General features: G+C 42.5%; 1 protein-coding gene across 5 annotated transcripts in view; it reads left to right on the top strand.

Annotated features, from left to right (window-relative positions):
* The window catches only part of LOC117397862 (methylcytosine dioxygenase tet3-A), a 67,280-nt gene that overhangs the window by 25,293 nt on the left and 19,709 nt on the right, over positions 1–22,278 (top strand). The window contains exon 1 of one of the 5 annotated variants that reach the window (XM_059008659.1): positions 15,881–16,219. The exons of the other annotated variants lie outside the window; for them this stretch is intronic. The gene's annotated coding sequence lies outside the window, so the exon portion shown is untranslated. Of the gene's footprint in view, positions 1–15,880; positions 16,220–22,278 lie in introns of those variants that run through there. 5 annotated transcript variants of the gene reach the window in all.

Raw genomic sequence — 22,278 nt, 5'->3', positions numbered from 1 at the left:
GCCAGGGCTCAGGGCTCAGGGCTGCAGAGAGGGAAGCAAGGACAGTGTTCACAGAGTATCAGCAAAAACTACCCCTGAACCAAGGTGGTGGGAGACAGAAAAAAATAAACAAAACAGAGCCCTCAACTGCATCTCTTTCTGTCTTTCCCCCTCTCTCCTTCTTGTCCCCTTTTTTTTCTCCCATCCCCCCCCCCCCTTTTTCTTTTCTTTGTTCTGTTTTGGGTAAGTTATTATTTGTTTTAATAAGCTTGAGGCAAAAACTATAAGAGACAAAATCAAGTAGACAAACGTGTTGGCTAGTGCCTTCTTCAGCGCGCTGTGTTTTGTGTACTGAAGCAGGCACTCTTCAGAACGTTTGTCTGCTTGACTTAGTTTATGGCTTGACGTTAGATTTCTGATTGTGGATTTTGTAGCTATGGTTCATTTAATAAGCTCCCTTTCTTTCTTTCTTTCTTTCTTTCTTTCTTTCTTTCTTTCTTTCTTTCTTTCTTTCTTTTAACCACCCTCTCGCTCTCTATCCTTCTCACCTCGACGTCCTCTCCTCCCCTCCCCCTCTCTCCCTCTCTCTTTGTCTCGCTCTCCCTCTCTCTCTCCCTGTGTGAGTTGTGAGCTGCGTGCTGCCTCGCATGTGTGTTGTGTCAGGGAAGGCCGTGCCGTGAGTTATTAGACACCAGATCCCTTTCGCTACACCGCTCTTAGAAAGGAAGAGAGAGAGAGAGAGAGGGAGAGAGGGGGAGGGAGAGAGAGGGTGCAGGAAGGGAGGCCCCTGTGCTACATTAACCTGAGAGTTTAACAAAGTCCTGCCGGTGATCCCTTATAAAAGTTTACCACAGCAAAAGGTTGTATTTGGGGATGCATATGCATCTGCAATAATGGTCTCTGTTTTTGAGGCATTTTATTAAGCTATCAATCTTTTCAATGCAGTAAACATAATTCTTTTTTTCCTTCTTTTTTTTTAAAAAAAGTTGCCAATTCATTTTTACCCTGTTTTTCTCCCAATTTGAAATTCCCAATTGTATTTAGGCTCAGCTCACCGCTACCACCCCTGCGCTGACTCGGGAGGGCGAAGATGATCACACGCTGTCCTCTGAAGCGTGTGCCGTCAGCCGACCGCTTCTTTTCACTCTGCAGGCGCGCCATGCAGCCATCCCAGAGCTACAGCGTCGGAGGACAACGCAGCTCTGGGCAGCTTACAAGCAAGCCCGCAGGTGCCCGGCCAGACCACAGGGGTCGCTGGTGTGTGGTGAGCTGAGGACACCCTGGCCAACCTAAGCCCTCCCCCCCTGGGCGGCGCTCGGCCAATTGTGCGCCGCCCCCTGGGAGCTCCCATCCACGGTCGGCTGTGGAATAGCCTGGACTCGAACCGGCAACGTCCAGGCTATAGAGCACATCCTGCACTCCACCCGGAGCGCCTTTACCGGGTGCGCCACTCGGGAGCCCATAATTCCTTTCGAAACTTATTTTATTGATGATCTGTTTTGCCCCCTGCTGGGGTCACATATCACCCATAATGATGTCCCACATGAGTTGTAGCTGTATCTGGGAATCGCTTGTCCCATTGTGATCAGAGTTGGGTACAGCATTTTGTGCAGCGTGTTATCAGGCGTAGCAGAATCTGGGGGTGTCTCGACGGATCTAAATGCCACACGGACAGGCGATGGATGTAGGTCACTGTGGTGTTCTCGTTCTTGTGAAACCAAAAACTCTGTTTCCTGTTCTTGAGTCTTCCTGGCTTGAAAATGACTGCCACCTGAATAACTATTACCTCTTTGACGTTTGTTAACTTTTGCTCAGAGGAGCGGTAACGCTCAGAGTATGTCAATAAATGAAATGTTTTTTTGAGGTGGTTCAACATGGTAGGCGGTGCTGGCGTTGACAGTGGCTTTAATCTTTGTTGTAAAACCTGTCAGACAAACGACAGGAAGCCGAGGGGCCTGCCTGATTACATCACCCTCCGGGGCTCAGCTCATGCAGAGGAAAGAAAAAAACACACCGGCTTTTCAAGAGCTCTCCTTTGATGTAAAGACACCTTCACAGATTTCAAATCCTTTCAGACTGTGCTGGGTTTTGTATTCTATTTATTATTAGTGGGTTTTCAAACTAACAGCTCTGGATATAGACAAACAAAAGCAAGGGATATGCTATACTGTACTATACTATACTATACTATACTATACTATACTATACTTAGGGATTCTGTTTTTCAGTTCTTATTAATTGTATTTTTTGGTGCTTATTTTTAGCTATTTTCGAGTTTCATGTAAATCATTTTTTTTCGGCGCTTTCGTTTTTGATACTGTTTGAAATTAGTGTTTCCAAAATACGTGAGCGTTTTTTTTTTCTGTCAAAATATGTATAGTAGTAACTGGACAGTACTTGCACACTTAAGTTGTCCCTTTCCTTCGCTGTCTTCCACAGTGAAATCCCTCTGGTCACGGCACATTCTTCTGGGGTTTTTGTGTGGAGGCATTTTTGTACATTTCGACACAGTTCTGTTTTAAATCCTCTGTATCTCAACAGTAATACAGCTTGAAATCCCGCTAACAAGCCTCCATCCTGATTGTAATCTCGTTTTAAATCTCACAAGCGGAGTCTCCAATAGAAATGTAGGAATGCGCTGTCACTCAGTAGTTGGGGCGGGTTTAAAGTATTCAGAACAAATCAATGATAGATACAAGTCAGGAAGGCGGGACATTGCCCAGCAGCACTGGGAAATGTGTTTATTATTATTTTTGTAGTAGGTTTTATTTTTTAATGGGAAAAGGGTAAAGTCAACGTGAATCGATCAACCATTTCCACAGTTTTTTCCGGTGTTTATTGGCTATCCACCGATTTCATTTTTATGTATCGGGGGTGTTTTATCGGTTAAAACCGAAAATCAGAAGCCTTAACTATACTATACTATACTATACTATACTATACTATACTATACTGTACTGTACTGTACTGTACTGTACTATACTATACTATACTATACTACACTATACTTAGGGGTCTACTTAAATTGCGGTAAATGTATGTATTTTTCACAGGTATGTTGCGGAATAAAATTAGGATTTCGCTGACATTTCGCAGACCTGTTTAAACATTAAATAAACCTAAGTAGACAGTATTTCATAGCACAATAAAAGCCTAAAAATATTGGTACTTGCTTCCTTAATAAAACAGAGTGCTGTCATTTGTTAAAGGCACGCATGCAGCATCCCCCTGCAGTTGACTTGCCCATGCATTGAGACTGCACGTCTGCATCCACTGAATTGGTTGGAAGTTAAGGCAAAGCTTTGCCAAGTTATACAGATGTGGAAATCGATTCGAAACAGCCCAAAAACTCGGTTACACAAGGGCATCTGGCATACTTTAATAAAGGCAATGTATGCAGCACGTTCGTTGTCATGTCATTTGTCCCATCCAATAATTTATTTTATTAGTACCGAGTCAAAACAAAGAAGATGTGGCTATTTGGGTCTAAAATTCAAACTGTAAGCAGCAGGTTGAAGCGAGGTGGCTGTGCTGGATCGTTTTAGTACTGATTTGACTTGCAGACAGGAATACTTTTTGTCTCGGCTGACTTTCCAGTTTGGTTTCTGAAAGCTGTTTATTTTACGTTCTGTTCAGCAGCCTCTGAAGTAGCCTTTTGTTTAATGTGTGATTCTGAAGCTAAAAAGCGATCGATCGTATTTTCTCCAAAGACACATTAAGATATGCAAAACAATTACCTCACTCTGCATGTACAGTTTCTCTGGGAAATATCTTGAAACGATCATCAGCCGAAATATACTTTGCTTTTTTTGTCGTCTATTTCTACTATTTTACCTCCAATGCTGAAAACTAGATTTGTTCTATGTTCTTATACTGTACATAGTGCCATACAGAACTATACACTGTACTGTAATATATTCATATACTACAAATTGCTGTACTGTGACATAATACTATACTATACTATACTATACTATACTATAATGTAATGTAAAATATTATACCATACCAAACTTTACTGTAATATACTATACTGTACCAGAATATAAGAACATAAGAAAGTTTACAAATGAGAGGAGGCCATTCAGCCCATCTTGCTTATTTGGTTGTTAGTAGCTTATTGATCCCAGAATCTCATCAAGCAGCTTCTTGAAGGATCCCAGGGTGTCAGCTTCAACAACATTACTGGGGAGTTTGTTCCAGACCCTCACAATTCTCTGTGTAAAAAAGTGCCTCCTATTTTCTGTTCTGAATGCCCCTTTATCTAATCTCCATCTGTGACCCCTGGTCCTTGTTTCTTTTTTCAGGTTGAAAAAGTCCCCTGGGTCGACATTGTCAATACCTTTTAGGATTTTGAATGTTTGAATCAGATCACCGCGTAGTCTTCCTTGTTCAAGACTGGATAGATTCAATTCTTTTAGACTGTCTGCATACGGCATGCCTTTTAAACCCGGGATAATTCTGGTCACTCTTCTTTGCACTCTTTCTAGAGCAGCAATATCCTTTTTGTAACGAGGTGACTGAACTGAACACAATATTCTAGATGAGGTCTTACTAATGCATTGTAAAGTTTTAACATTACTTCCCTTGATTTAAATTCAACACTTCTCACAATATATCCGAGCATCTTGTTGGCTTTTTTATAGCTTCCCCACATTGTCTAGATGAAGACGTTTCCAACTGAACATAAACTCCTAGGTCTTTTTCATAGATTCCTTCTTCAATTTCAGTATCTCCCATATGATATTTATAATGCACATTTTTATTGCCTGCGTGCAATACTTTACACTTTTGATATAATTAACTATAATATGTATAATAAATATGCCACGCCATACTACAACTATACTATACTATACTATTCTGTGCTGTACTATATTGTAAGAAAGTCAAGCAGACCAATGTTTCAGCTCATTTCATACAGTTTTGTCTACCGGACAGTGGATTTGAGCAACCTATACCAGGAAAGCAGTTTGATCAAGCAAACCCGAAAGTCTGTCCTCACAGTTCCTGTAAACTAAGCAGAAGTGTGAAGCAGATCTCCTACTGGCTGAACCAGAAAGAATTCAGTTCAGTCGTGTACGAGTCTGTCTTCGCTGTGTGCCCACTTTGCGCTATGAAGGCACTGTAGAATTGTGAATTAGCTTCATTGACCCGCACCTTCACTGGCTTCATCATCGAAGCTCTAGGGCTTACAAACGCAGCCAGCATTGTCCTGAACGTGACCTTTTCACACTTGTTGCACAATCAGTGGTGATTTCAACATCGGGTTTCTCGTGACTTTGGCCCAGATCAACCACAATGTTGTGGGAGGAGGTGGCATGTGCATTAGGCACTTCCAAACAGTGTGAGAGAGCGACTTGAATATTGTGTCCTTTAAAGGAGTGGCAGACGAGACTTTCAAATCCATCCTCTTACATCTTATTAGCGCTAGCAACATTACCACTGGTCCCCCATGAAAGGAGCTCTAGAATGATACAGGGACAATGTGCACGTGTGTCTCAGTTTGTGTGTTTGTGTCTGTGTTTATCTGTGTATATGTCTGTGTGTGTCTATGGGTGTGTGCATGTGTGTCTATACTGTGTGTGTGTGTCTGTGCTGTGTGTGTATGTATGCATGTTTCTGTGCTGTGTCAATGCTATATGTGTGTGTGTATGTGTGTGTCTATGCAGTGGATGAGTATGTGTATGTGTGTATTGTGTGTATCTGTGTCTGTGCTGTGTGTGTGTGTATATCTGTGTCTATGCTCTGTGTGTGTGTGTGTGTGTGTATGTGTCTGCGTGTCTATACTGTGTGTGTGTGTCTATGTGTGTATGCATGCATGCTTCTGTGCTGTGTCTATGCAGTGGGTGTATCTTTGTCTATGATGTGTGTGTGTGTCTATGTGTGTGTATGCATGCATGTTTCTGTGCTGTGTCTATGCAGTGGGTGTATCTTTGTCTATGATGTGTGTGTGTGTGTGTGTGTGTGTGTGTGTGCATGTCTATACTGTGTGTGTGTGTGTCTATGTGTGTGTATGCATGCATGTTTCTGTGCTGTGTCTATGCAGTGGGTGTATCTTTGTCTATGATGTGTGTGTGTGTGTGTCTGCAGAGTGCAGCAGATTAAGCAGATGCTGGTCGCTCGGGGAATTCCCTGCCAGTTTCCTGCTTGCGTCAAGCGAGCAAGTGGAGATACGAGAGGCAGTGCTGTCACCGGCTCCACTGCAGAACACTTAGGATCTTGATCAGTAAAAACAGCCTGTTTCTCTTAAACAGCATTTGTCAAGAACAGACCCACATGTTACACGCACCTCTCCGTTAGAGTTCCTATAACTACACCAGCTCGTCAACATCTTTCAGTACTTTTTTTGTTCCTTTATTAGGTCAACGCATTTGTTGTTAAATGTTACACAGGCTATGTTGACCACGACTTTCACATCCCCCTCACAGGCTAATGACTCAGTGTTTTCCTTTATCAGACTTAATCTATATTAATAATAACATTTATTTTTTATATATATATATGTATAATTGCATATTATATTATATATAAGCCATAGAAGTTACAATCAATGAAAGTAGAGTGGAAACAAAAGACTAGAGCTACCTCAAAAACTCACAAACACAGCCGCTATCTGAAAAGCTATATATAATGTCCCTAGAAAATCTGGCAATACACGCATGTGTGTGCATTTGTCTTTCTGTCTGTGTGTGTGTCTAGCTGTCTGTCTTTCTTGCTGTCTGTTTTTGTCTGTATATATCTGTATGTGTGTGTGAGTCTGTTCGTGTGTCTGTCTGTCTTTCTGTGTGTGTGTGTGTGTGTGTCTAGCTGTCTGTCTTTCTTGCTGTCTGTTTGTGTGAGTTTGAGTGTGTGCGGGTGTATCTGTGTTATTTCGGATTAAAACTAAAAGTTAAGTTTTGATTCCTCTCTACTTTTCACCCATGTGGACTCCCTAATACAATGAGAGTCCTCACTAAGCTGTGTCTCTGATACTGAAGGAGGAAGGGAGGCGCACGTGTGTGTGTGTGTGTGTGTGTGTGAGCGTGTGTGTGTGTGTGTGTGAGATGAGTCATTCATCACACACCAGAGCACATGGTTTTCTTGTTTGCTTGCTTACTTACTGTCACCAGCGAACTCCCGTTAGACGGTTAGCCTCTGTGTTACTGTAATGAGTGGCTCAGCCGCAGAGCTGTGAATCAGCGATGATCACACAGCAGTATATAACGAGAGCCAGCGAGAGGGAAAGAGAACACCAAGCCGGGACCCTCAGACCATCTCTCTCTGCTGCACAGTGAGAGACTCCGGTATTAATACCTCTCTCCCCTCCCGGCTACCTGTCTGAGGAATTAGGAAGACTAAAAGGGGAGTACCTGATTGAGGAGTTCAGGATTTTAACCTTCCAGATTGGGTTACCCAATCACCACGGAGGATGGCAAACCATGCAGCTTGACACAGGACTGTATCAAGGTGGAGCTATGATGCTGTCTCTGTTTTGGGTAAGACATTATTTGAATCGGTTTTATATTATTAATAAGGCTGTAAGAGGATGAATCAAGTTGACAAATGTTTTGGCTGGTGCCTTCTTCGGCGCACAGTGTTTTGTCTCAGTCGCCAAAACGTTTGTCTGCTTGACTTACATTACTGTAGTCTGACCTTAGAATTCTGATTGTGGATTTTGTAGCTGTGGTTTAAGTAAGATTTTCTTTCTTTCTTTCTTTCTTTCTTTCTTTCTTTCTTTCTTTCTCGGCTAGCCTGATTGTTTGGCAAGAACCAGAAGTCACGTTTTTTGGGGGTATTTAAACAACTGAACAACTTCCACTCCCTGCAAAGCGGTCGGGTTGGGATATAAAAGCAAAGCAGATACAGGCTTTTGAAATCTCTGAGAGCGAGTCACATTAAAAGCCCCTTGGCCTGAATGTGATTCTGGGATCAATAGAAACAGCGTGGCTGCCAGTGCGCTTGCACACCAGTCAGAGCAGAAAATGAAACGCAATCTTTCCCCACGACTGTGATTACTCAGAACCAGCGTGGCACGAGTTCAAAGAGCCAAGTGGAAACCGGGCTAATATTTAAAATAAAAGAGAGAAAACCGTCACTTTAAAATAATTCCCTGTCCTTTGTGATGATTGGGGTTTTAATTTTGGTGAAGCACACAATGTTTCATTAAGTAATGCTGACGTCATGCAAAGTCATACAGTTAACATTTTTCAGTTACAGTTAAATATACATAGCTCTGCATATTGCACAAGAGTTTCAAACTAAGTGTAAGTACCTGACTTTAATACTTAAAAAAAATATTGAAATGGCTTTACTTTAATGGCTTTAAATTAAAATCTCTCTGTATAAAAAAAAAAAAAAATGTAACACACATGTTGTGATAGGTTGGAAGGCAAAGCTCAGTAAGTGATCGCTAAACAAATACAGGTTGTAAAATCATTTTTTTAATATATATACAGAGAGATTTTAATCTAAGGTCAATAGTGATTTGTTTGCTGTAGGGAGGGTTTTTTCCTCTGAATAAAGATAAGGTTTTCAGTTTTTGGGTTATTAAAAACTGTATAATCTTTGAAGACACTGAAAAGGAACTTGTAGTCGTTGAATTTATTACGTTTCTTTTACTGTTTCTAAATGCAGAATTATTGAATATTTGTCAGTTATGGACGATGATTGAAAACTGTACAGGTTGTTTCTTTATTGCATTAAAAATATGAACACTTATTAAAGTTTACCACTGTATTTTTGCATTTTTCCCTTACTTTTCCCACAGTTTACCCTGGTTTGACAAGTTTATTAATATGCTTTATCATACTTTACAATTCTTTACAAGGCTTACCTGTGCTTTACCAAGCTTTCAGTGGGCTTTATTACACTTTGCTATGCTTTTACTGTACTTTTGTAAGGTATTTTGGTTTGGGTGAAATAACTGTGAAATACCACACAATGAAAACTATGAATTAACCCTTTAGGGTAGCTGTGTGAATATCTTCGCTGTTTTGAAACTGTGCAATGTTGCATAAATGACGTAGGTGTCAGTTCAAGTCACGTAGAAACTTATTCACAAAAACTCAAGAGGAAGTCCTGTGCTACGACATTCACACTGATGCAAAACGTCCTCAACAGTCATCCAACGAAAGCAAGAGACTCTGTGGCTGGCTTTCAGGTTTGGTACGCTGGCCTTTTGTTTCCGACGATCTGTTTCTACGTGGGCTGCTGGAAATGAAATGCTGTCGTCAGCGTAGCCAACTGGAAACCAGTTCAGTGTGAAGCCACTGTGGGAAGGGGAGGGGGGATGAGAGGGGAGGGGGGCACGGCGCCTTCAGTTACCCTGGACTGTGTGAGGAATCGCTGCGGAGAGGTTAAAAAATGACTGGATATTCGAAATTAGGGAGAAAATCAAGGGTAAAACAATTGGGCCCTCTCAATTAAAAAAAAATCTGTTCTTTTTTTTTTCTGGACTATCGAAGATTTGATTCACACCGACAAGGAGCAGTTTGTTCATTTCAAACTGCCAGACGAGAGTCTGAAAATAAAACAACTCATGAGTTAAAGCTTTGTGAATAGATCCCTATGCAGCACTACAGCCCGATTGTATATTTTATACAGTCATCTGAAATGGCTTGTTTGGCAGGACCTCTCTTTGCTTTGCTGTGATGTTTGTTTTCACTGTGCTGGTGAGAGCTTATCAAACCAGATGATCCAGTCTGACACATACCATCCTGGTGCTTGGGGAGAAGGAGTGGGCCTTGAATGCGCATCAGCATGTAAACTAGACTAGGTGCGGTCGCATTCTGGAGATGAGCAATGCTGACAGAACTTCAAAATAGTTTTTTTTTTACTTGCTTGACTGGATTATTTTGCATGGTGCATGGTTTTGGTAGGTCAGTTACAGTGGGATGAGGCTGTCATTGGTGATATGTAGGGCATCTGATTTGTGGGTTTTACCCAATTTTACCATGATTTCCCCCCCCCCCCCCCCCCCCCAAAAAAAAACTCCCCAAATAGGCACATACTATATTTGAATAAACGCGTGCGCAGTTGTCTGTGATTCAAATGCAACAGATGAGAACTGGCACTGATGACAGTAAGCTGATTTACCTATTAGAAAAATGTGGCTTCTTAGTGTAATATATACATATATATATATATATATATAGTGCCTTGCAAAAGTATTCAGACCCCTGACCAATTCTCTCATATTACTGAATTACAAATGGTACATTGAAATTTCGTTCTGTTTGATATTTTATTTTAAAACACTGAAACTCAAAATCAATTGTTGTACGGTGACATTGGTTTTATGTTGGGAAATATTTTTAAGAAAAATAAAAAACTGAAATATCTTGCTTGCAAAAGTATTCAACCCCCACACATTAATATTTGGTAGAGCCACCTTTCGCTGCAATAACAGCTTTAAGTCTTTTGGGGTAAGTATGTACCAGCTTTGCACACAGTGTCGGAGTGATTTTGGCCCATTCTTCTTGGCAGATTTGCTCCAGGTTGTTCAGGTTGGTTGGACGACGCTTGTGGACCGCAATTTTCAAATAGTGCCACAGATTCTCAATGTAATTGAGATCAGGACTATGACTGGGCCACTGTAGGACATTCACCTTTTTGTTCTTGAGCCACTCCAATGTTGCTTTGGCCTTGTGCTTGGGATCATTGTCCTGCTGAAAGGTGAATTTCATCCCAAGCTTCAGTTGTTTAGCGGACTGAAGCAGGTTCTCTTGCAGTATTTCCCTGTATTTTGCTCCATCCATTCTTCCTTCAATTTTAACAAGATGCCCAGTCCCTGCTGATGAGAAGCATCCCCACAGCATGATGCTGCCACCACCATACTTCACTGTAGGGATGGTGTGTCTTGAGGCATGGGCAGTGTTAGGTTTGCGCCACACATAGCGCTTTGAGTTTTGGCCAAAAAGCTCTATCTTGGTCTCATCTGACCACAAAACCTTTTCCCAAATCGCAGCTGGGTCACTCTCATGCTTTCTGGCAAACTCCATACGTGCTTTCAGATGGTACTTTTTGAGTAATGGCTTTTTTCTTGCCACCCTCCCATACAGGCCAGTGTTATGCAGAGCTCTTGATATGGTTGACTGGTGCACCATTACTCCACTCCCAGCCACTGAACTCTGTAGCTCCTTCAAAGTGATTGTTGGCCTCTCTGTGGCTTCTCTCACAAGTCTCCTTTTCGTTTGAGCGCTGAGTTTTGAGGGACGGCCTTTTCTTGGCAGTGCCTGGGTGGTGTGATGCAGCTTCCACTTCCTGATTATTGATCCAACTGTGCTCACTGGAATATCCAAACACTTGGATATTATTTTGTACCCTTTCCCTAATCTATGCATTTGTATTACTTTATCTCTAACTTCTGTAGAATGCTCTTTGGTCTTCATTTTCCTTCACATTCACAGCCTGACCAATGATCCTTCAACAGTGGGGTTTTTATCCAGAAAATGTGACAGCAACTTTAATGGTTCACAGGTGGAGGCCAATGGTAAGGTAAATGTGTCCTCGTTAGGGCAATTTCTTTCATCGGTGTAAAGTGGGAGCTTCCACAGCACAGGGGTTGAATACTTTTGCAAGCAAGATATTTCAGTTTTTTATTTTTCTTAAAAATATTTCCCAACATAAAACCAATGTCACCTTACAATAATTGATTTTGAGTTTCAGTGTTTTAAAATAAAATATCAAACAGAACGAAATTTCAATGTACCATTTGTAATTCAGTAATATGAGAGAATTGGTCAGGGGTCTGAATACTTTTGCAAGGCACTGTATATATATATATATATATATATATATATATATATATATATATATATATATATATATATATATATATATATATAATATATATATCTATACAGCAATATAGCTTTAAGGTTTTTGCTTTTTTTGCTCACTTTTCTTTCTTATTTGTTTTATGAGTGTGTGTTTAAGCCAAGAGTATTTAGATGTAACAGTCGATTGTTTCTCTTTGTAAAACAGCATGGAGTAAAGCTGTTTAGTTTTCCCGTATGTTCCGTGTGCAATTATACTTGCAACTCCACTACAAAATAAAACTTGATTGGAATGGAGAAATGCCTCCATATAGAGTGTTTGTGTGTGAGAGAGAGAAAGAGAGAGAGAGGGGAGAGAGATAGATGTCATCAAAAGTTTGCATTATTATTATTTATTAACACTAAACACCAGGATCATAAACTGATCACAAGTTAGATACATCAGGATGTAATATTACTGTAAGACTACTATATTAGTAATATTACTAGAATACATCAGTAGTGATATTATCAGTGTTTCCTATTATTATTTATTTCTTAGCAGACGCCTTTATCCAGGGCGACTTACAATTGTTACAAGATATCACATTATTTTTACATACAATTACCCATTTATACAGTTGGGATTTTACTGGAGCAATCTAGGTAAAGTACCTTGCTCAAGGGTACAGCAGCAGTGTCCCCCACCTGGGATTGAACCCACGACCCTCCGGTCAAGAGTCAAGAGCCCTAACCACTACGCCACACTGCTGCCCCATATCCCAATCTGTGGAAATATACATACAACTTTGTTGTCAACACTTTGTGCTTAAGCATTTGTTTATTTCTAAATAAAACCCGATTTCTACCTGAATATTTATTTTTTCTTGATTATATATTTTAAAAAATCCACCCGATTTCATCTGATTTTTTCATTAAATAATTCTACCCGATTTTTAAAAAAGCATTCACCCGAATTTGGGAAAAAATGTGACCTGAAGATCAGACGCCCAAGTGATATGGTACCACAGTGTGCTACAGTACACCCTTCCCAAATGATCTTCAGTGGCAAGGCAGACAGATACATACAGACAGTGGCACTACTATGGCAATGGTTCTGCACTAAGAGGCAAGGGTCAAACCGTGGCAGTTACAATGGGGTGAGGCTGCCATTGGTGGAATGGTAGTACAGTGTGCTAGCTATGCCCTTCCCAGGGGATCTTCAATGGCAATGCAGACAGACAGAGACAGATAATGACAATGCAGTGGTTCTGTATCATACTGAGAGGCAATGGTAGCACAAAGGCAGCTGCAATGGGATGAGGCTGCCACTGGTAGAATAGGATCACAGTGTGCCAACTATGCCCTTCCCTAAGTATCTTCAGTGGCAATGCAGACAGACAGTGTCACTACAATGGCAATGGTTTTACACTAAGGGTCAATGGTAGCACAAGTGCAGCTACAGTGGGATGAAGTTGGGATTGGGAGAATGGTACCACAGCGTGTTAACTGCGCCCATCCCAGGCGATCTTCAGTGGCAATGCAGACAGACAGTGGTGCTACAATGGCACTGCAATGGTTCGTGCTAAGAGGTATTTCAAAGTGGGGAGTTCTGGTTGTCTGTTTCCGTGAGGGTTAATGATGTGATCCACGGCTGGTGATGATCCCAACTTGAGTTCTGAGCGGAGACCCTGGGCTGGGCTGGCTGGGGTGTCTGACACGGAGGTCTGGTATTTGGGATGAATGCCCTGTGCCTTTCCCCTGTGGCAGAGTGCCCGCTGGCTGACAAACAGAATCAGTGGTGTAGTGCTAAAAAAAGAACTATCCATCGTGGTGTTCTGCAGTGGCGTGGGCGGCACTAAGGGTGTGCAGAGACCCCCAGTGGATTACCTGCATGTCGTTGTGATGGTCGTGCAGAATTATAGGTTAAAAGATTAATCGGAAGAGATTCTGCCCATCATTAAATGCCCCCGAGTCGCTTTATGTAACAAATACGTCTAACCTTTGGTATAGCCAGGATTTGCTTATCACAGGAGAGTAGGAGCGAGTAAACGCTTTATTCCTTAAATGAGTAGCGGACGAACGCTGTCTTCCCCAGAGGAAAAGTGGATAAACTCAATCTAGCCTCGTTTCCCCTCGACTACACTACTGGACAGAATAATGCCAGGGAATTGATGAGGGGGCATGACCTTGTGGACTGTCCCCCGACACGCTCCAGTGGATCTCCTTTGAGCGACTCATGAGTTAATGACATTGACATCAGCATCAGACCTGTACTTTCCTCTCGACTACAGAGCTTGCTCTTTGATTGAACAGTGAGACGTTCCTCTTTGAACCGCGTGGTTTGCGGTTCGCGTCCAGCCCTCGCCTCTCCATTCACTTCAACGGGCTGGGATGGCAGCTCATCACAACACACACCCTTTTTTTGATCTTTTTGATGCGTAATCTGCACACAGCACTTTGGCAATGCCGTTACTGTGCTGATAGCAGGTATTTATCCGGCTTGTACCGTGGTCAACCCATGATTTCTTGTGCTTGCTGGGCTGTATCACGACTTTGCTTGTACCAGGTATTGCTACGCTTTGTGCTTTTACCGTTGGTTAGCACTGTAGACCTAATTCACACGCAGACACTCGTAGATGGAAAGGCGCACAGACACACACATTTTTTGTTTTTGCCGTACAGTACACACGTGTGTGTTTTGACTGGCCTTGATCCAGGGCTGGAGAGACTGTAGTTATTCTGGGAGAATTCCTTGGCTGCAATTACTGTCACTGCGTCTAACATTACATCACTGAGGTAGAGAGGGCAGCAAACGAGCGAGAGGGAGATGGAGTGGAGGGGGGAGAAGGAAAGCGAGAGGGAGAGGGAAAGAAGGCGAGAGAGAGAGAGATTGAGTGGGGGACAGAAAGTGGGAGAGGGAAAGTGAAAGGAGATAGAGACGGAGCAGTGCAGTGGAAGAGAAAGAGAGAGAGGGAAAGGGGGAGCGATGGAACGGGCTCAGATGGTTAGCGGTAGAGAATCAGATCAGTTGATTACTTCAATCCAGTCCAGTATGACTCCTCGCGGTTTTGGCAATGCTTTGGATGGCCTCTTCAGTTCTCTTCAGTTCGTTAAACAGATTCCAATGACGGTGAAACAGCTGCTACCGTCCAGTCCCAGGACTAACGCAGGAATAATGCATTAATCACCAAGTCTTGATGGTCCAGTGGTTAATGAAAGGGGCTTGTTACCAGGAGGTTCCAGGTTCAATCCCGGATCAGCCACTGACTCACTGTGTGTGACCCGGAGCAAGTAACCGTCCTTCAGATGAGACGTAAAACCGAGGTCCTATTGTAAGTGACTCTCCAGCAGCAGTTGTGATGCAGAGTTCACCCCCAAGTCTCTGTAGGTCGCTGTGGATAAAAGCGTCTGCTAAATGACTAATAATAATAATAACAGCATTCCTGATCTCGGACTGCCAGAAGGGCAGAAGTGTGGCGAGCTACCTACCATGAATCTACACATCAATTATGAATCCATTACTTCGTTAATCAACCAGAATCTTCAAGGAAATGAATATACACCCAAACCTCCCCGCCCTAAAAATAAAATCATTTCCCTTACATATGTTTACACATTATTTACTTTCTTTCTTTCTTTCTTTCTTTCTTTCTTTCTTTCTTTCTTCGTTCCCTCCTTCTTTACTTCCTTCTAGCTTTCTTTCCCCGGACGCAAAAGCCAAATTCAGGCAGAAAAAATAAATCGACAAAAAAAATGTAAAAATATTCTAGCTACTAACGCATGCCAGCTTTTGTCCATCTGGTCCCTCTTTTTACAGTCTCAGTGCTACAACATACGTGTACTTACAAACACACACAGGCACGGACACAGACATGCAGACATCCATATACACAGACATCTAGCCCTGCTTAACAATGGCAGAACGCTTGTCCATTGCTGTGCTGCACTGTGCTGTGCTCTGCTGTGCGAGTTGCTCCTGCAGGCTCTGTCTGCTCTATACAATCTTGCTGCATTGTAAAGTACGTGCGCAGTGTGAGTGGAATAATGGCCCTTACATCTGCTGTAACCAGAGAGGAGGAGACAGTGTGTGCTTGAAAGAGTGGGGGCAGGGCGGAGAGGCCTGTGTGTGTGTGAGAGAGAGAGAGAGAGAGAGAGAGGGGGCGAGAGAGAGGAGGGGAGAAAGAAACAGAGAACAGGGAGAGAGTTAAAGAGCGAGAGAGAAATACAGAAGGAGAGCGTTCCTCTGTGCGTGTGTATCGTGAGAGGGAAACAGAGTCTGGCGTGAGTGTGACAGAGAGAGAGAAAGAGTGTGTGTGTGTGTGTGTGTGTGAGTGTGCGTCTCTGTGTGTCTGTGCAAGCCTGAATAGCTCACCAGATTACTGCCGAGTTTCCTGCTCTGGGTTGTAGGGCTTGCAGTCACATTCTCTGCTCTGTCTCTTGATGTGTCGCCTTCTTCAAGATCCTTGTATTGCTAGCTGCTTTGGGTGGACCTTACTAATGTAAGTAGCAAACAGATAACTGGAGCTTGTCTGTTTATTATTACTATTATTATTATTATTATACAAATATGAATGCTATTATTATTATTATTATTATTATTATTATTATTATTATTATTATTATTATTATTATTATTATTATTATTACTGCTATGTTGGTCCAGCTGGCTTTTGTTTGCTTTGAAAGGGGAAGGGGGGAGGGAGAGGGGTGGTATTGTCAATTATATTGTCCTCTTTCTTCAAAGAAAGACAGAAAGCATTCAGATCACCTTAATGTAAAATTGCACAAAGGCACATTATGTTATGAATGGTACTGTATGGTTGTAAATTGTGTGTTGTCTGGTTTATAATCATCCAGATTGCCTTTCTTGCTTGGTAGATGTGTGTGTGTGTGTGTGTGTGTGTGTGTGTGTGTGTGTGTGTGTGTGTGTGTTTTAATGTCTGCAGTTTCTCAATGTGATTATTCAGTATTTGCAAGTGTGGCAAGGTCGCCTGGGCTACAGTGAAAAAAAAATGATCAATTCAGGAACTACCATATTCTCTTCTGCAATTACTCTGGTGTCATTTCTTGCCACGACATTTTTAAAAGCCCTAGACCGATCAGCCTTGCTTCCTTTCTTTCCAGTCTCTGCAGAAACAATTACTTGTACTTGCAAGTGGAAGCAGCAGGATTGTATTATAATGTTTTTTTGGGGGGTTTTTTTAAGGATGATGCGCTAAAATGAATAAACCCTGGCTGTTTCTTGTAGTCTCAAAATACTGTATCGCCTTTAGCAGTGCTGAATAAAATAAATAAAAACTGTCTTCCCCCACGAAATAAAGACCTTTCATTATCTCAAGTGTACAGTACTGTACATATCGCTGTCCGCTGTCTTGGAAATGTATAAGTGTGCTTTTCAACGCTCTGTTTCGTAGCTGTGTGTTGGGAGTATGGGAGATTTTCTGTTCAAGTTCAGTGTTTGTCTGTCGCCACTTTGATGACGCACTTGTACAGTGGTGGGATTTGACCAATCAGGAGGCTGGGAGCCTGAGCAATGAGTGTGAGGTAGTGCAGAGCGGGCTTCCTAAACGCGACAAACAGAGATTTTCAAAAAGCCTACACGCTGTACTCCAGTAACACCAAAGCAGCACGATGAGGCAAACGGCTGGAGTTCATAAAACTACTGTCTGCAGTAAAAAAAAAAGAAAACGGCTTATTTTTTGTCAGCCCTCTCGCTCTCGCTCAATCTCCGTTTCTTGCTTTGACTCTCTCTCTCTCTCTCTCTCTCTCTCTCTCTCTCTCTCTCTCTCTCATGTTTGGCACCCTTTTCTTCTTTGACCTTTTTTGCTCTCAAACTAGCAGCTCTGCAGTCATAAACGCATACAGACAGACAGACAGACAGACAGACGGCTGCTCCCACAATGCCAAGGGTTCTGTGGTAATGGCAGCACAAGGTCAGCCACAACGGGAGTGGCAGAATAGTTTTCATATTTTGAATCACAATGTTATGAACGCACAACGCTGGTAGTGCTACCGTATCCAGACCACTATCTGTTTGTACTGTGCAGGATCTGTTCCAAACCCTTTGTAACGTTGCTACTGATGGCAGTGCCGCTCCTGGCTAGCTAAGGTTAATTCTCAATGGCATTTTTTTTTCACTTAAAGGTCATAAGCAAATCAAGGCCAGGTGAGGATGAATGTAAAAGGTGTAGAATGAAATGGGTTGTAATTTCTTCGCAGGCACTGTATGCTATACTAGTTAAACTGGTATTAAATGTCTTGGGTGTCTTTTACACACAGTCACATGTTCACACACTCGCCCACACACACACACACACAAACGTGCACACTTACAACACTGCCAGCGATTTGCATTTGGTTATGTAAATGCCTTGATTAGCTATGAAAAGACTAAGCAAAGTTGTGGGTCAATGACGGTTCAGTCATTGGAAGTGAAACAAGAGGCTGATAAGAGCATTCGACAGGGATGCTGAGTTCAGGCGACCTATAAACACAGGAGTTACCTGGTTTCAAAGGAACGAGCTCAAGAAGCAATTGTTATATCTTCAAACCAGTTTGTTTAACATCTCAGACTTCCAGTCTACTGCTGATACCCAGCGGAGGCGGTCGTAGTGGAATCTGCTGCAGGATAAATATTGAACCGGTGTTTCCATGTGACACGCTTTCAGAAAGAGAGGGGGCGGGGCCAAGGTCAAGCAAAGTTTAACCCCCGAAGTGCTAACCGCTCGTGTCGACACAGACGCCTTTATCTAACACCGTTCCAAGGCCTTTGATAACTTTGTACTGATCTCTGATTCTGTGATGACGGTTATTAGGATTATTGATTATCATCATCACTAACGCAATTCAAATTGTTCATCATTACAGGGACTCCTATTGCAAAGCAGTCAAACCCGTTCCAGGTTTTACTGCAAGCTTGATTAGCCCCAGTGTGTATAGGTCACAAAAGCTCAGGTGTGTCTTATTAAACTCACAGTAAAACCAGGTATGAAGCAAACCGCTATTCAATGGGAGTCTTGTTCCCATCCCTGCATTAGCGTATAGATTTTTTTTCACCCGATGTCTGTGTTTTTAAGATGTTAGTTGTTGCTGTTATTGAGTGTTGCTGCTAGATGTTTTCTATCTTTGTTAGTTAGCTGTGTATGATCAGGTGGCCAGCGTGTGAAAAGATGTTTGTTTGACGTTTCGGGGACAATCTTGGAAAGAATTGTTGCTGCTCAAGAGTCCATCCTGGGTAGCGATTTTTGTAAATAAAATAAAACAGGGGATCACAGTGCTGTACACTTTACTGAACTCGCTAAGCAATCTGTTTAACCAGGCTCTCTTGCACCTATAGCATTTCCACGCAATAAAATGCTCCAGCTGCGGCCTGGGATTGCAGTTTTGCACAAATGTACACGATTGTTCCCGGTCAGTTATAAAAGGTCTATCAAAGAAAAAAGCTGCATTTTATTGTAAACGCAGACACACACACCTCAACGAAGACATATATAAAACACTGAACAGAGTCCTGCCTTATTTTCTGCCAATCTGTGATCTAAACTGCAACCCTCCAGCTGCTTCTACAATGAAAAGAATATCATCTCTGTTTTAGCTCAGGGATGTATTAAGCAAAAAGGTACGAGTGGTCTTTAGTGGTGTTTAGGTACTGCAATGCTGCATGCTGTAGCCATTCCCATTCATGCACTTGCAGTATTTGGAGACCGAGGACTTACCGCATGCATTCTCAATCCTGACAGCTCCTCGACCTGATATCCTGGGTAGTGTGAGAGAGGAATCCTGGACTGGATCAGGGGAGGGGAATGGAATAAGGCGTTTGAAATAAGGCAGGGAGGCAGATGTAGGCAAAACATGGACTGGATAATTGAAAGGGATTGGACTGTATTTGAGAGAAGGCAGGGAGACAGAGAGATAAAGAGACATGTAGAGATAGGGGAAATCCTGGACTGGATTTTTGAAAGGGAATGGGTGGTTTGAAAGAAAGTAGAGAGACTGAGACAGAGAGATGGGTAAAATCTGAACTGGATTATAAAACAGGGAATGGACTTTGTTGCAGAGATGGCAGGGAGGCAGTGAGATAAAGAGGCAGAGATAGGGAAATCCTGGATTGGTCAAGTAGGCAAGCGTTTGCCTTATGCCTTCATCTGTGTTCTTAAGTGTAAGTTTATTCTCAGTTAAAAAGCTATACGAAACTATACTTAGCTATTGTATAGACCTTCAGTGTATAGACCTGTCTACCTGAAGCATGATTGACCACGTTAAGTTTGATCTGATCCCCCTCTTTCTCTCCCTCTCCCCCTTTCTCCCTCTCTCTCTCTCTCTCCCTCTCTCTCTCTCTCTCTCTCTCTCTCTCTCTCGCTCTCTCTCTCTCTCTCTCTCTCTCTCTCTTTGTATTCCTTCCTTCCCTCACACCTTTGTACCCAGCTACACACTGACGCACAGGATAATGCAGACTTTGACTCTCATTACTATTCTCTGCAGAGTCGTGGGCCTCCACTGCCATGAAAGTTAATCAGGGCTGAACTAAATATTTATGCAGCTAAAACATTATACAGATCAGGCTCAGAATAATAGGTGTTACTGTGTTGGGCAGACAGTTGGTCTGCTGAACAAAACTACACACACACAGACACTGACACACACACACACACACACACACACACACACACACACACACACACACACAGACACTGACACACAGACACTGACACACACACACACACACATACTCACTCACACACACAGAGACACTGACACACACACATACACTCACTCACACACACACACACTGACACTGACACACACACACACACACACCCAACCACACACACACAGACACTGACACACACACACAGACACTGACACACACACACAGACACTGACACACACACACACACATACACACACACACACACACACACAGACACACACAGGGGATTGAGAAGTGCTGTTTATTTTGCATAACGGCAACTTCATGCAAAGTCCCATTGATACGTTTTCATGAGGAAGGAAAGCTGGTGTAAACACAGAAGTGACTGAATATATTTTGTAGTTTCTTCTTTTTTAGTACTGGGACCGCATGCTCTGTGATTGAATGTTTAGAGCTCAGGAAAATGCCTTGAGCTGCAGAATAACTACAAAAGTGCTTGTAAGTGAGCAAGCGAATGGCAGTGCATTCTGGGAGAGGAAGGGGTTAAGAGAAGGGAGGAAGGGGTTAAACCAAAACCAGGAAGCACTATCAGGAAAGGCTCCCAGAATTCCCGCTGGGATCCCATTATAACCCAGTACAAGGCGCTTTTATCCAAAGCAACTTACAGAGACTAGGGGGTGAACTATGCATCAACAAATGCTGCTGCAGAGTCACTTCCAATAGGACCTCGCTTGTTTTACGTCTCATCCAAAGGACGGTATCACCCTGAAGAAACCCTGTCGTATGAAACCATTAGCAAAACCAACGCATAACCAGCATTGGCAACTTCACAACACATCTTATACACAGGGAAGGGAGATGATCAGCATGTGTTTGCCCCGGGTTTGCCTTGCTGGGCGGCTGTGGGCTGGCTGCCGCTGTAGAGTCACTGTTTCTGTTGGGACGTGTGTAAACAGTGGCTCTGGGAGTAGCACGAGACCTGTGTATCATCAAACAAGCCAGGCAAACCCACAGCAGGCACTTCTCTCCAGCAGCTGGCGGCTCATTGAGGCACGCAGGTTCCTGCATGCTAAAGGCTGTGTTTACTCACCTTTGCAAGGCGGAGGGGGTGCCATGTTAATGATTCACGCGAAGTAACCATTGTGAACCTTTATTAGGCTATACTGGGGCGGGTTCAGTTAGTTCCTGCATGCCTCTGACTTCAAGGGCCTGTCTAGTTGAGGTGGGGCAGCAGTGTGGAGTAGTGGTTAGGGCTCTGGACTCTTGACGGGAGGGTCGTGGGTTCAATCCCAGGTTGGGGACACTGCTGCTGTACCCTTGAGCAAGGTACTTTACCTAGATTGCTCCAGTAAAAAACCCAACTGTGTAAAAATAATGTGATACCTTGTAACAATTGTAAGTCGCCCTGGATAAGGGTGTCTGCTAAGAAATAAAAAAAAAAAATAGTTAAATACCTTTAAACACCCGAGACAGCAGACATGTGGTTTGATCTTCTACCTTTATCAGTGTAGTGTTTGAATATAAAAGCTATATAATATACTATACTGTAATGTAAAATATGATACCATAGCAAACCTTGCTGTAATATACTATACTGTACCAGACTATAATTTAATATAATATGTATAATAAATATGCCATGCCATACTATACTGTACTGTGCTATGCTATGATATGCAATACAATACAATACAATATTTCACTTCTCCAATAGGAAATCTGTGGTAGCAAGGGGCTACACTACACTACACTACACTGTAATACACTATGCTATCTATACTGGTATAATAAAAACTGCTCTTAGTTTCTGTTGGGATAAACCCGTACTGCTATCATTCATATCTCCCTCTCCCCCTCTCCCTGTCTCTATGGGAGTGAGTGGTTTTGATTGGATTCTCTATTAGCGTG

This window comes from Acipenser ruthenus, chromosome 37 (genome assembly GCF_902713425.1).
Source record: "Acipenser ruthenus chromosome 37, fAciRut3.2 maternal haplotype, whole genome shotgun sequence".
Lineage (NCBI taxonomy): Eukaryota > Metazoa > Chordata > Actinopteri > Acipenseriformes > Acipenseridae > Acipenser > Acipenser ruthenus.
This window is presented reverse-complemented; position numbering and strand designations above follow the sequence as displayed.